Below are 12,714 nucleotides of genomic sequence, written 5' to 3' on the forward strand. Positions count from 1 at the left end.
CCTTTGACTTCCCATTATTCATCCCATAGTACCATACATCTTTTCTACCACAGCCTCAGCTCTTTTACTGGGAACCAAGGACACTGAGAAAGCGAGGTGGTGCCAAGGTAACTAAGTGAGCAGCGAGTCCAAATAAAGGTCTGAGGGCAGGGCCACAAGGTCTAAGACTCCTCTGCTTCTCTATGGCTCACCTGCCTGAGGCTTCCGCACCTGCTATCCCCTGGGCTTCACTAATAGGGGTGGTGTTTCCACTTGCCTACCTCCCAGGAGAGTGGGGAGTGTTAATTAACACCTGCGTCATGCTTTGAAGATAAAATTATTTAGGGAGATGGGGAAGGAAGATAAACAAAATCAGATCTTCCTGGCTGGACTACGTCTGGGATCCATCTGGATCTTTAGAGAAAGCCTGCAAATCATCATCCTCTTTTTCCTCTAAACCTCCCTGGAACCAAATCTTCCAAAGCAAAGCTGCCGTCTTCCCTGGAATCCTTCCCACCAAAGCAGTCACTGAGGCCGCCATACTTCTGGGACACTTTATATCGTCCTGAGTGGCCAACAGCACTACCTAGCACTAGGCTGAAGGACAGTATCAGTCACCACCCCTTATTCCACAGTGAGAGCACTCCTCTTCTGCAGCCCTGAGCCAAGGAGGCTCCACATGCAAAGCGGCCAATTATATGTGAGTTATCTGACTGTTGAAGGGATTCAGATCTCCAGGGGCCAAGGTACGATGTCGCCCCTGCTCAGCCTCCCACCTCTAGTTTTAAAGACGTAAAATCAGGTTATAGTGAACATTATAGCAACATTTGAACGAAATGGAAGTGGGAAATACTTCTCTCGGCTTTGCCTCAGAGTTAGGCCTGACCATCACAGGAGACAGGATGAAAGATACATAAACTTTTGATCCAGAACCCCTTCATCACACCCTGGGCACACTCTGAGTAGCAGGTAAGGTGAATGACAAGACAGTCCACAGAAGACCAATGCATAGTGTTACAGGTAGAAAGGTGGTAGAGCGAAGCACTCCGCTTGGAGTTTCCTGAAATACCCTCAACCTTCCTTTTTCCTTCTTTTCTGAGACAGTCTCACTCTGTCTTCCAGGCTAGAGTACAGTGGCATAATCTTGGCTCACGACAACCTCCGCCTCCCGGGTTCAAGCAATCCTCCTGCCTTAGCCTCCCAGGTAGCTAGGATTACAGGTGCCCACCACCACGCCTGGCTAATTTTTGTATTTTTAGTAGAGACGGGGTTTCACCATGTTGGCAAGACTGGTCTTGAACTCCTGACATCAGGTGATCAACCCGCCTCGGCCTCCCAAAGTGCTGGGATTACAGGTGTGAGCCACCGCACCTGGCCCTTCAACCTTTCTAATATTCCTGTTCCATTCTCAGGATAGACAGCACGTCCAGGAAAGGAAGGGGTGGTGAGTTAGAGAGTAAGGAAATAGGAAAGACAGGCAGGGGAAAACAAGCAGTAGGTTTCCTCCAGGCCAAATGCTGCTGGAGTCCACAGCCTTAGCTGCCCGCTGGGGAGCACAGAGAACACCAGACCCATTCGTCTTACACAAACACAGAGGGGAGAAAAAGAAACAATGACCTGGCTGCCAGTCTGAGTTTAGAGAGCAGATACAGAGTCTGTTTTCTTAGACATGCAGACAGCTTCTAAATTATGCATTTCCCCAGAGTAGAATTATTTCTTCTCTCACTTCTCCTCTGAAGGAAACCCCCAAAAAAAGTTTACAGGTAGAAGTTTCTGGTTATGCTCAGCTTCAAATCTGAATCCCAAAACTTATTCAAAGCTACCTTCTGTGAAATAAGCATTTCTCGTTTGTATTAAATGCGAGTGTGTCACACACACACACACACATGCACATTCCATCCTTACCACAGCTCTGAACCTAAAAAGACAAGAGAAAAATTTACCACATAAGCAATGGCCCAGGCTGTCTGGTGCTAGAAAGGCTCTGGAAGGCCTAGAGAAGAGGCCTTAACACTTCGCTGTGGCAGGGTCACTCTGCTCCCCATTGCTCTTAAATATGAATAAACAGGCATCCTAGGGAGGGGACTCAGTTCCTAAGAAGAAAAAAGGAAAAGCCAGGTGTGGTGGCTCACACCTATAATCCTAGCACTTGAAACAGGATTGCTTGAGCCCAGGATTTCAAGACCAGCCTGGACAACACGGCAAGACCTCATGTCTACAAAAAAATTTAAAAAATTAGCCAGGCATGGCTAATAAAAAATTAGCATGCGCCTGTGATCCCAGCTACCTGAGAGGCTGAGGCAGGAGGATTACTTGAGCCCAGGAGGTTGAGGTTACAGTGCACAGTGTTCACTCCAACTGCATTCCAGACTGTGTCACAGAGCATTAAAAAAAAAGAAGAAAAGAAAAAGGGAAGAAAAAGTGGCTTGCTGAAATATGAATCTTGTTCAACTGGTACAGGAAAAACTAGAAGAAATGAGAGGAGGTAAGTAGAAAGCAAAGAGAAGCAGGATCAAGAAAGGCCTATAGGTCCAGGGGCAGTGGTTCACGCCTGTAGTCCCAGCACTTTGGGAGCCTGAGATGGGCGGATCATGAGGTCAAGAGATTAAGACCATCCTGGCCAATATGGTGAAACCCCATCTCTACAAAAAATACAAAAATTAGCCAGGTATGGTGGCACACACCTGTAGTCCGAGCTACCTGGGAGGCTGAGGCAGGAGAATCACTTGAGCCTGGGAGGCGGAGCTTGCAGTGAGCCGAGATCACGCCACTGAACTCCAGCCTGGCAACACAGCGAGACTCCGTCTCAAAAAAAAAGAAAAAAAAAAGGCCTGTGGGCTGAGAAAGGGGAAAGCAGGCTGCATGAGAGGAACAAGCTGAGAGGTGGGGACCAAAAACTCACGATCTGCATTGTCTTCTTCCCTTTTAAGCAAAAATTTTAAAAGCTTCTCGGGTCAATTCTCAGGAAAGAAAATTGATTTTTTTTTAAGGAAGAAATTAAGAGTATGGAGTTTTTGAACTTTAGCCCCTGTTAATGGTGCTTCATGAATCCAACTCACAGAACATAATCGTGGAGTCTAAATTGATTCCCAACAATCATCAAATAAATGAGCTTGATATTTAAAAGCCTCGGGGCACATGTGCAAATGAAACACCATTTTCAGTGAACTAATAATCCATCACGTTGGAAATTAAAGGAAGATTTGCCGCCGCCCCAGCTAGCTTACAATGAGCAGCACGGAAAGAAAACCCATGTGAGATATTACGATTAAAAACAAAGATCTTCGATACAACACCTCGAGAGCCAAATGCACACAGAGCACATGCCAACCTGGCCAGCACCACCCTCCCCCGCCTCCCTGGCCAACAGGCCTTCCCCACAAGGGAGTAATTGCCGCTGAAACTCAAAACAGAACCTTCTGAGTGCCACCAGGATGGAGGGGAGGGAGGTGGGACGCTTTCGTTAAGCCACAGAGGAACGTGAGGATTGATGTGGAAGCAAGGCTGGACCACCACATGCTGAGCCACGGAAACTGACCCGAGAAGTGGGACTCTCTACAGGAAGGACACGGGACAAGGCTGGTCCCAAGGCAGGCCTCTGTGTTGTTGTTTCCATGGGGTGTCTGAGAGTAGGTGAAGACTGGAAAAGAAGTGGGCTCTGGACTCACACAAACCAGGTCCACTCCTTTCTAGCTGCATGACTTTCAGCAAGTTACAAAAACACCCTGATCCTCAGCTTCCCCATCTCTAATAAGATCAACCTCCACAGGGTTCTACGTGTTAAGTGAGACTGTCTCAGTGCTTACACAGAGCTGGCGCACAATACACACCAAAATTTTATCTATTATTTTTAATGGCCAACGGGGGGCAAAAACAGATGCTGCTGCTTAAAAAAAAAAAGAAGAAAAAGGAGAAGGCCTGCGAGTTCAGACAGACACAGAGTTTGGGGTCCTTTGGGAACATCCTATTTTTCCTCTTTCCTATTTATGTTGAACTAGATGCCTGTGTGTAGCCAAATTCCAGCCTGCCCCTTCCATTAGGATCCTTTAACTTGTCTTCAAGCAGCTCTTTGAGATGGTACCACTGGGACATCTCCCCAAATCTAGAATTCTCTTTTCAAGATGAGACAAAGCGGCAATAACATTGGAGGAACCACACACATGTGTTAGTACTGAGGTCCTTCTAAGAGGTGCTTCCTCAGTGGCCATGCTCAACAGCCCAAAGGTAAGCATCTCTGACTTATACAGCCCTGGCAGGCCATTGGGCCTCTTTCCCCCTTAAATCCACCCACTGCATGCCAGCCAGTGTTGTCTATTTAAAAAGGAGATTTGACCATGTCATCACGCTTACAGCCTTCAGAAAGGCAACACAGAGCAGTGGTTAAAAAGACAGGACCGGCCGGGCGCGGTGGCTCAAGCCTGTAATCCCAGCACTTTGGGAGGCCGAGACGGGCGGATCACGAGGTCAGGAGATCGAGACCATCCTGGCTAATATGGTGAAACCCCGTCTCTACTAAAAATACAAAAAACTAGCCGGGCGAGGTGGTGGGCGCCTGTAGTCCCAGCTACTCGGGAGGCTGAGGCAGGAGAATGGCGTAAACCCGGGAGGCGGAACTTGCAGTGAGCTGAGATCCGGCCACTGCACTCCAGCCTGGGCGACAAAGCGAGACTCCGTCTCAAAAAAAAAAAAAAAAAAGACAGGACCGGCTGGACACAGTGGCTCACGTCGATAATCCCAACACTTTGGGAGGCTGAGGCAGAAGGACTGCTTGAGGCCAGGAGTATGAGACTAGCCTGGGCAACATAGTGAAACCCTAAAAAAAAAAAAAAAAAAGAAAGAACCTGGAACTAGTTGCAAATCCCAGCTCTGTCATTTACTAGCTGTGTGACCTTGGACAAATTACCGAGCCTCTCTGGGCCTCACTTTCCTCACAAAAAATAGAGACAATAATATCTACTTCATATGGCTCACGTGAAGATGAACTAAGTTAGTAGAAAAGTACTAAGCATATGTGCCTGGCATGTAGTAACCATATAACACATTCCAGGTGTGTATTACTACTGATGCCCATGCATAGCTTCGGACTCAACTCATCCTCTACACCTTATCATCCTCCATCTCTATTTATTGAAATGACATTTAAGAGTCTACCACGTGTCAGGAACTCTTTTGTTGGAGGCATGTGGCAACTTGTACCACTCCTTGTAGGTCCCCTCAATATACCACGCTTACACTCCATGCTTCCATGGTTTTGCTGATGCCACTCCTTCAGACTGATACAACCTTCCCATCTCTCCTCACAAGGCCCTTACCTGACCATTGAAACTCAGCTCAAATGTCACCTCAACACTGGGCTTAGTGGCCTCTCCTGTGTTCACCTCCATCTTAACCCTACTGAAATCGAAATTACCCTTTACTGCCTCTGTATCCTCTACTAGAGGTAGGCTCCAAGAATCATCTTTGTACTCCATGAACTCAGCAGCACAGGGCACACAGTAGAGGCTAAACACCATCACTGAACTGAACCTCCTCTGCTTCCCACTGGCTGCCCACTGGACAGGTCCACCTACCTGCACAGGTAGCAAATGTGATGAGGACCCTCCCTCCCTCTCCAAGCAAGGAGGAAGGAGGCGAACTTACTCTGCATCCCCAGACTCCATCTAACCCAATTCTCTCCTCACCACCTCTACTCCCATCCTGTGCTGGGATGCCCAGGAAAACCACAATTCCTGGGTGCCACTCAAAGGCCTGTCATTGGCATCCATGCCTATTCTTTACATTGCTGGTCTAGGTTTAAAAACAAACAAATTAAAAACTCTTAGAAAGCCTGAAAGGGACCTTGTGCTAACTTTAAGGACAGGAGGGTAGGAACGTAACTAAGTAGCCATAGCCTGTCCCAACATCTGTGAAGAATGAAAGCAGCCCTGGCTGAATGGTGGTGGCAGCAGAAAGGAGGAGGCAAGCCACTTCTGGGAGTGGGAGACAGAAAAAAGGGAGAGGTGGAATCACGAGGGAAGGCCTTTATACTGGGAGAGTTGTCCTCCTTCCCCATCCTACTCTCCCCAGAATCCGGAGCCTAGAGCAGACAGCACAGAGAGACCTGTGCCCACCCAATGAGAGAGGTGGGCAGCAGTGCTGCCCAGCGGTTAAGAGTGCAGGATCTAGAGGTGGGTGGACTTGGATTCCATCTTAGTTCTTCTCACTAGCTACATTACCACTGGGCAAATTGCCTGAAAGGAGATAATAATAGTGCCTACCTCCTGCAGGAGACAGAAGGATCAAATGAGATAATGTAATTGGAGCATTCAGCACAGCACCCAGCACATGGTTAATACTCAATAATCCTGATTAGCTACAGTCACCCTTACCAGTGAGGGAGAAAAGGCACAGGAATTGTTCCTATTCACAAGACCAAAAGGAACAGTGTTCCTGCCCCCAGGCTGACTCAGGGTGGTTAGGAGGTTAGCGCCTAAACTAATCGACTTAAAGGTACATTGTGGTTTAAGAAGGCTTCTGTGGCTTAGCTGGGGACCTGATATTATTGCTGTCGTTCCTAACACAGACCACTCCATCACTTACTGTACTGAAAAAGTTATCTCTGTGGTCTACACTGACTGTACTAATCTCAGGACAGGGCCACTGCTGAAACTTCTCTGAAAACCCTCTATTAAAGCTGCCAAGGAGCTGATGTGCAAGACCCACAGGAAAACCATCACTTTCTAGATACCTCTTTTACAGCACTGGAACCAGGTGGGACTTCAAATCCACCCAGCTGGTAATAAAAACCAGCTTGGATACTCAAGAAACCATGCTCCTTCATAAACAAAACCAACCATTCATCTCAACGCTGGATGCAGGGTCTAGTCTTGGTTTCAGGAGGGTTATATGTCCGAGGATAATCCTACATGATCTCTAGAATTCTTTCAGCCTTTAAAGTCCTGGTTCCATGTAGTAGTGATGCTCTGCCTGCCGAATCTTGCCTCAGGGGAAAGTATCCCTCTGTCAACCTTCAAAACATCAGGTCAGTGGCGGTATTAGATTCTCACAGGAGCGCGAACCCTATTGTGAACCGTGCATGCCAGGGATCTAGGCTGTGCGCTCCTTATGAGAATCTAACTAATGCCTGATGAGCTGAGGTGGAACGGTTTCATCCCAAAACCATCCCCCACATCCGTGGAAAAACTGTCTTCAACGAAACTGGTCCCTGGTGCCAAAAGGTTGGGGACCACTGCTCTAGAGGAATGGAAGAGCCACAGAGACTTCTGGCAACGCTTCATGAATATCATTTATCATAACCAGGATTTTGAGTCAAAACTACGGGCAGTCTCCAACACGCCAAGTTCAAACACTAATACTTTTTTTTTTTTGAGACGGAGTCTTGCTCTCTCACCCAGGCTGGAGTGCAATGGCGTGATTCTGGCTCACTGCAACCGCTGCCTCCCAGGTTCAAGCAATTCTCCTGCCTCACCCTCCCGGGTAATTGGGATTACAGGCGTGTACCACTATTGCTGGCTAATTTTTTATTTTTAGTACAGATGGGGTTTCACCAAGTTGGCCAGGCTGGTCTTGAACTCCTGACGTCAGGTGGTCCACCTGCCTCAGTCTCCCAAAGTGCGGGGATTACAGGTGTGAGCCACAAATACTAATACTTTAGAATGCCAATACTATTTGGCCGTGGTGCTGCCTTCAGCTGCTTTCATCTGAAATGCTCCTTAATGGGCTTTACTGTGTTTCTCTGGATTCTTCTCCTACCTCTCTGTTTGAGCCTCTATCTCCTGGCTATTCTCCTTCCATCGTTCTTGGAAGTGCTTCTGCCAAGTGCCTCTGACTGCTTGTTCCCCTGGGCCTTCTTACCCACACCCTTTCAAGCCTTCTAAACTTGTGCCTTCTACTCCTGAACCCTTGAACCCTTTATAAAGGATGTCTCCACGCTGGGCACAGTGGCTCATGCCTGTAATCCCAGCACTTTGGGAGGCTGAGGTGGGAGGATCATTTGAGCCCAGGAGTTCAAGACCAGCCTGGGCAACACAGTGAGACTGCTGTCACCTTTATTCCAATTCTGTTCCTTCTTCCAGTTGCCCAAGTAGGAAACACCCTTTACGCTTTCCCTTCTATGTCATACTTCATTTGTCCCCTAGACAGTTGGTTCTGCTTCTTAGATGCACGCTCCCATTGCCACCCTCAGTCACCAGCAGCAGCACTGTGAACCCCATCCTCTCTCATCCTGGACTACTGCGACAGCTTCCCACAGGTCTCCCTGACTCAGCTCTTACCTCTCCAGCCCATTCTAGAATTCTATTTATAAAACACAACCTGATCACAATCTCTCATGTTTCAAAACCTCCAGTGGTTTCCTAGCAGCTTACAGGATGTGGTCCAACCCTTCAGGTGGCACTAAGAGCCTGGGCCCAACTCTTCTTATATTGTCATCACCTCCCCGCCCCACTCCAAACCTTTGCTTCCTACAGATCAAGCTCAGTCGTTATCCTGTGCTCCTTACACTATTCCAGCTCCTGCAACGCCTTACCCTACCTTCTCTGCCTACCTTATTCTTCAAGGAATGAGTAAATGCCTGCTCATCCCTTAACACTCAGCTCCAGTAGGACACTAGCAGAGCTGGTGGTCCCTTCTCCCAGCACAAAAAAAGTTTTCTCTGGAATGGCATTTTATCACACTGTTCATGAGTCTCTATCCCCATCAGACTGGGAACTTCTTGCAGTCAAAGGTCCGGCCTTCCAGATCCCCCCAACCCCACCCACAGTGGTCTCTCCAGGACTCACAGCCCCAGCATACTGGAGATCCTTGATAAATGTTAACTGAGTAAAATGAATGGCCATCAGTGAAACCACACTGCCACGTAAAGCTGATATTTTTAAAATCGCCTTATTTAGTTTGCCACTATCCAGTACATTTAAAATATCCAATCTGGGCATTACATAGGACTCACACACCATTAATGCTCTACAAAGTTAAAAAGCCAGTAAACGCTTGTGATGCCAACTCATTTGGGCTGGCAGATGGAGTCTGAAATTCAGTAGGGCCATGAAATCATCACTCAGCTGAGCCACACCACGCGAGCCTCTGATGCTTTTACCTGGCTGCTGTCTGACAGCAGAAACGTTTCCTGCTCTGCCCTTCAGACAGGCTGTGTATGCCCTCCTTGGGTTAGCTCCCCAAGTGACCCTCCCACGTGGGCAGGGACGTCTAGACCCCTAGAGAAACTCTTAAGAGTTCCAACCTAGGCGTCTTCTTCCAAGATGGTCCCCACAAAACCCCCAGGACAGTCTGAGCTGCTACCCTAGGCAAGAATGAGTCACAAAAAAATGAAGTGTCAGATTTGATTCAGGCCAAGAAGGCGAGCGATCCCTCAGCCCTGCCTTGACTATGCAGACGAGAGAGCCAAATGTACCCTTATCCTCCAGCCCCAAGAGACTGCCGCCCTTCAACACCAGTCCTTCCTTTTGTATTTGATCATGCTCAGAGATGATAACCCTGGTTAAAACAAAACAAATAGATTTTTCCCATGATCTGTGACCCAGAGAAAAATCTGGTCCATCTCTCTGTCCCCAGACAGGGTTATACTTGAAGTATAATGAAAAATAGCCATTTACAAGATCTATGAAGAAAACAAGGTCTTGGGAAATAGGGTAAGAGATACGGCCTATCTTCAGAAGTTACTGTACCAGGGAACTCTCCCCGTGGCCTCATCCAGCCCTAACCAAGTCAGGCTCCCCTATGCCACACATATAGCACTATCCACAGCGGTAATTTTACTGAGGTGATTATTTGATTGTCATCTGTGTTTCCCACACTCAAATATCTGCTGAATACACGAATGTGTTGTAGACTCTGGGCACTGTGTGACCTTGATTTCTCTTTAAACTGCTGGTCCCCCAGGGCACAGCTGGGGCCCCAATTAGCTACAAACCACCCAACCCAAATCTGCCAATACAATTCTGTTGTTCAGCTGTCAGCATGCCTTTGGCTTTCTGACTTTAATCTCCCAATTCAAATCCAAAACTCTAGACTCTGACATCTGTGGCTGGGCTCCCCGCCTTTCCGCAACGGGAATTTGGAAATTGAACTTTTTAAAAACTGAAGAGCAAAAAAGGGAAGAGGCACTTTCAAAAGGTTGATTGTATGTCTAAAGACCAAGTCATCGCCAGCCTAAAGTTGGAAGTTATTTTGTTCTGGGAATTATTAAACTGTCATCCAGTGGTGCCATTTACTGAGGGAGAGGAAAGCGGGTGGGGTGGGAAAGGGAGACTCTACAGCACATTTCTGGGTTTCTTCTCTGAATGGGAATAGCAGAAAGATTTTAACAAGAATCTAAGTCCCCCTTCCATTCTCCTTCTTAAAGGTGCTTCCACCACGTGCCTCTGATCCTTTGAGGCCCGGCAAATGCACGCAGCCTGTTCATCTTTGTAAGACGCTTTCCCGGCTCCCCCCCCCGCCCGCCCGCCCCCTCCCCCCCCGCCCCCGCCCCCTCCCCCTCCCCCCCCCTCCCCCCCCCCCCCCCCCCCCCCCCCCCCGCCCCTCCCCCCGCCCCCCCCCCCCCCCCCCCTCCCCCCCCCCCCCCCCCCCCCTCCCCCCTCCCCCCCCCCCCCCCCCCCCCCCCCCCCCGCCCCGGCGGAGTTTCGCTCTTGTTGCCCAGGCTGGAGGGCAATGGCGCAATCTGGCTTACTGCAACCTGCGCCCCCCAGGTTCAAACAATTCTCCTGCCTCAGCCTCCTAAGCAGCCGGGATTACAGGCACCCGCCACCACGCCCGGCTATTTTTGTATTTTTAGTAGAGACAGGGTTTCGCCATGTTGGCCAGGTTGGTCTGGAACTCCGGACCTCAGGAGATCAGCCCGTCTCGGCCTCCCAAAGTGCTAGGATTACAGGCGTGAGCCACCGCGCTTGGCCTTTTTTTTTTTTTTTTTTTTTTTGAGACAGAGTCTTGCTCTGTCGCCCAGGCTGGGGTGCAGTGGCTCAATCTCAGCTCACTGCAAGCTCCGCCTCCCGGGTTCCCGCCATTCTCCTGCCTCAGCCTCCCGAGTAGCTGGGACTACAGGCGCCGCCACCACGCCCGGCTAATTTTTTGTATTTTTAGTAGAGACGGGATTTCACAGTGTTAGTCAGGATGGTCTCCGCCCGCCTCGGCCTCCCAAAGTGCTGGGATTACAGGCGTGAGCCACCGCGCCGGCCGCCTTAATTTTTTAAAGTTCCGCAAATTGGCCGGACTTGGTTTTCAGCTCTTGTTGTACCTCCCGGCTAATGAGGTATCTTAGCTTTAAGGCTGCAGTTAAGTGTGGGGATAACATTTCCTCAAATCCTAACAGAAACAAAGAGCCCTGCGAGCACAACAAACTGCAAGCCCTATTTAAGTTAGGTTTATGTAATGCGCACGTTTATACCATTAACGTAACCAGTCCTGAAAGTTAATTCATTTCTCTCTTGTCCATTTGGCAATGGGTCTATTTAGGGAGGGACCCCCAACAGACAAAGACCAAAGTGGTAAAAGCAGAAACAAAGCGGTGGGGGGGCGGGGGAGGGGGACGGGCGCACAGATACCCTGGATGACATAAGCCAGGGCAACACAAACAAAGGAAAAAGCAAAAATAGAAAGAACAAGGGGAAGGGGGTCAAAAGCCAAGGCTGCTTGGTAGCTCCTGCCAGAGGATCAACCACAACCTCAGTGGTTTCCAGACCTCAGACATGTGTGGGGTTGGCTGCTTTAGAAGAACCTGAGAAACAGGTTTTCAGGGGTTATTACTATTTTCTTGTTTTTGTTACAAATTCCCCATCCTGAAAATTCTGATTTTGTAGGCCTTTAGTGGGACGAGGAATTCTTAAGGCAGCCAGCTTCCAGAACCCCTAGAGATAGCCTCCCTCCTGGGGACACCTATGATCTGAGGCAATTAGCCATTGTGTAGCGCTCTTCACCATTACTATGAATGAAGTCACAGTCCACTCCCATGGAGTGCTCTATCTGCAGCCATGGTAGCTGAGAACTACATCCCAGCGCCCTCTTTCCCCATCTCACGGGCTTACTGAACATTCCCCATACTCTCCCTCTTATGTTCACGCCTCGGTGCCTTTGCACACAACTGTTCCCCATGGAATGTTTCTGCATGTGTAAATCCGCTTCATTCTTCACCAATCCATCTCGAAAATAGGGATCAAATATTCCTGATTGGCAGGATCTGTTCCATGCCTACACTAATTTGCCCCAGGTACTCCTGAACAGAACGCCTTGAGAAAACAAAAAACAAATCACTAGAAAGGTATTTCCTAGAATTAAAAATTTCACATTGGGTAAAACAAAGCCACTTTCTCTGGTGCAACTAAACTTGGCCACAGAAGATCCTGTTTGAGCCTCAGTGGCACCCATCTGCCAAATGGATGTCAAACCTTCCTTTCCCAGTGAGAAACAGACAAAGGAACTCCAGACACTGGAGGGTAACCTCATTTGGAGCCAGCAATCCAGTTTCGAATCAAAGCCACTCAGTCTAGACACACTGCTTTTAAGACCAGGGGAGGGCTGACTGCTCTGTAGCTCAGGAAACCCAGGTGTTGCTGACCCATCTAGGTAATAGGAATGCAGGTGGCAGTGCTGCACCTCGCAAGCAGAATGCTGCTCTGCCTCGTTGCAGAGAGAAGGTAGACTCTGCCTAGAATGGAGACATGGGCTATTTAGGGTTTAGATGAGGAGCTGGTATTGTTCCAGAATGTGCAGAAGTAGGAAGAGGCC

The 12,714-nt window shown here is 48.7% G+C and overlaps 2 protein-coding genes across 8 annotated transcripts in view; one reads left to right on the top strand and one right to left on the bottom strand.

Moving 5' to 3' along the window:
* Window positions 1-12,714, top strand: part of SKA2 (spindle and kinetochore associated complex subunit 2) — a 976,874-nt gene that overhangs the window by 745,076 nt on the left and 219,084 nt on the right. The window contains exon 1 of one of the 4 annotated variants that reach the window (XM_050764803.1): window positions 6,964-6,967. The exons of the other annotated variants lie outside the window; for them this stretch is intronic. The gene's annotated coding sequence lies outside the window, so the exon portion shown is untranslated. Of the gene's footprint in view, window positions 1-6,963; window positions 6,968-12,714 lie in introns of those variants that run through there. 4 annotated transcript variants of the gene reach the window in all.
* YPEL2 (yippee like 2) overlaps window positions 1-12,714 on the bottom strand; it is a 66,041-nt gene that overhangs the window by 46,805 nt on the left and 6,522 nt on the right. The window lies entirely within an intron of this gene.

The sequence above is a fragment of the Macaca thibetana genome, chromosome 16, assembly GCF_024542745.1.
Source record: "Macaca thibetana thibetana isolate TM-01 chromosome 16, ASM2454274v1, whole genome shotgun sequence".
Lineage (NCBI taxonomy): Eukaryota > Metazoa > Chordata > Mammalia > Primates > Cercopithecidae > Macaca > Macaca thibetana.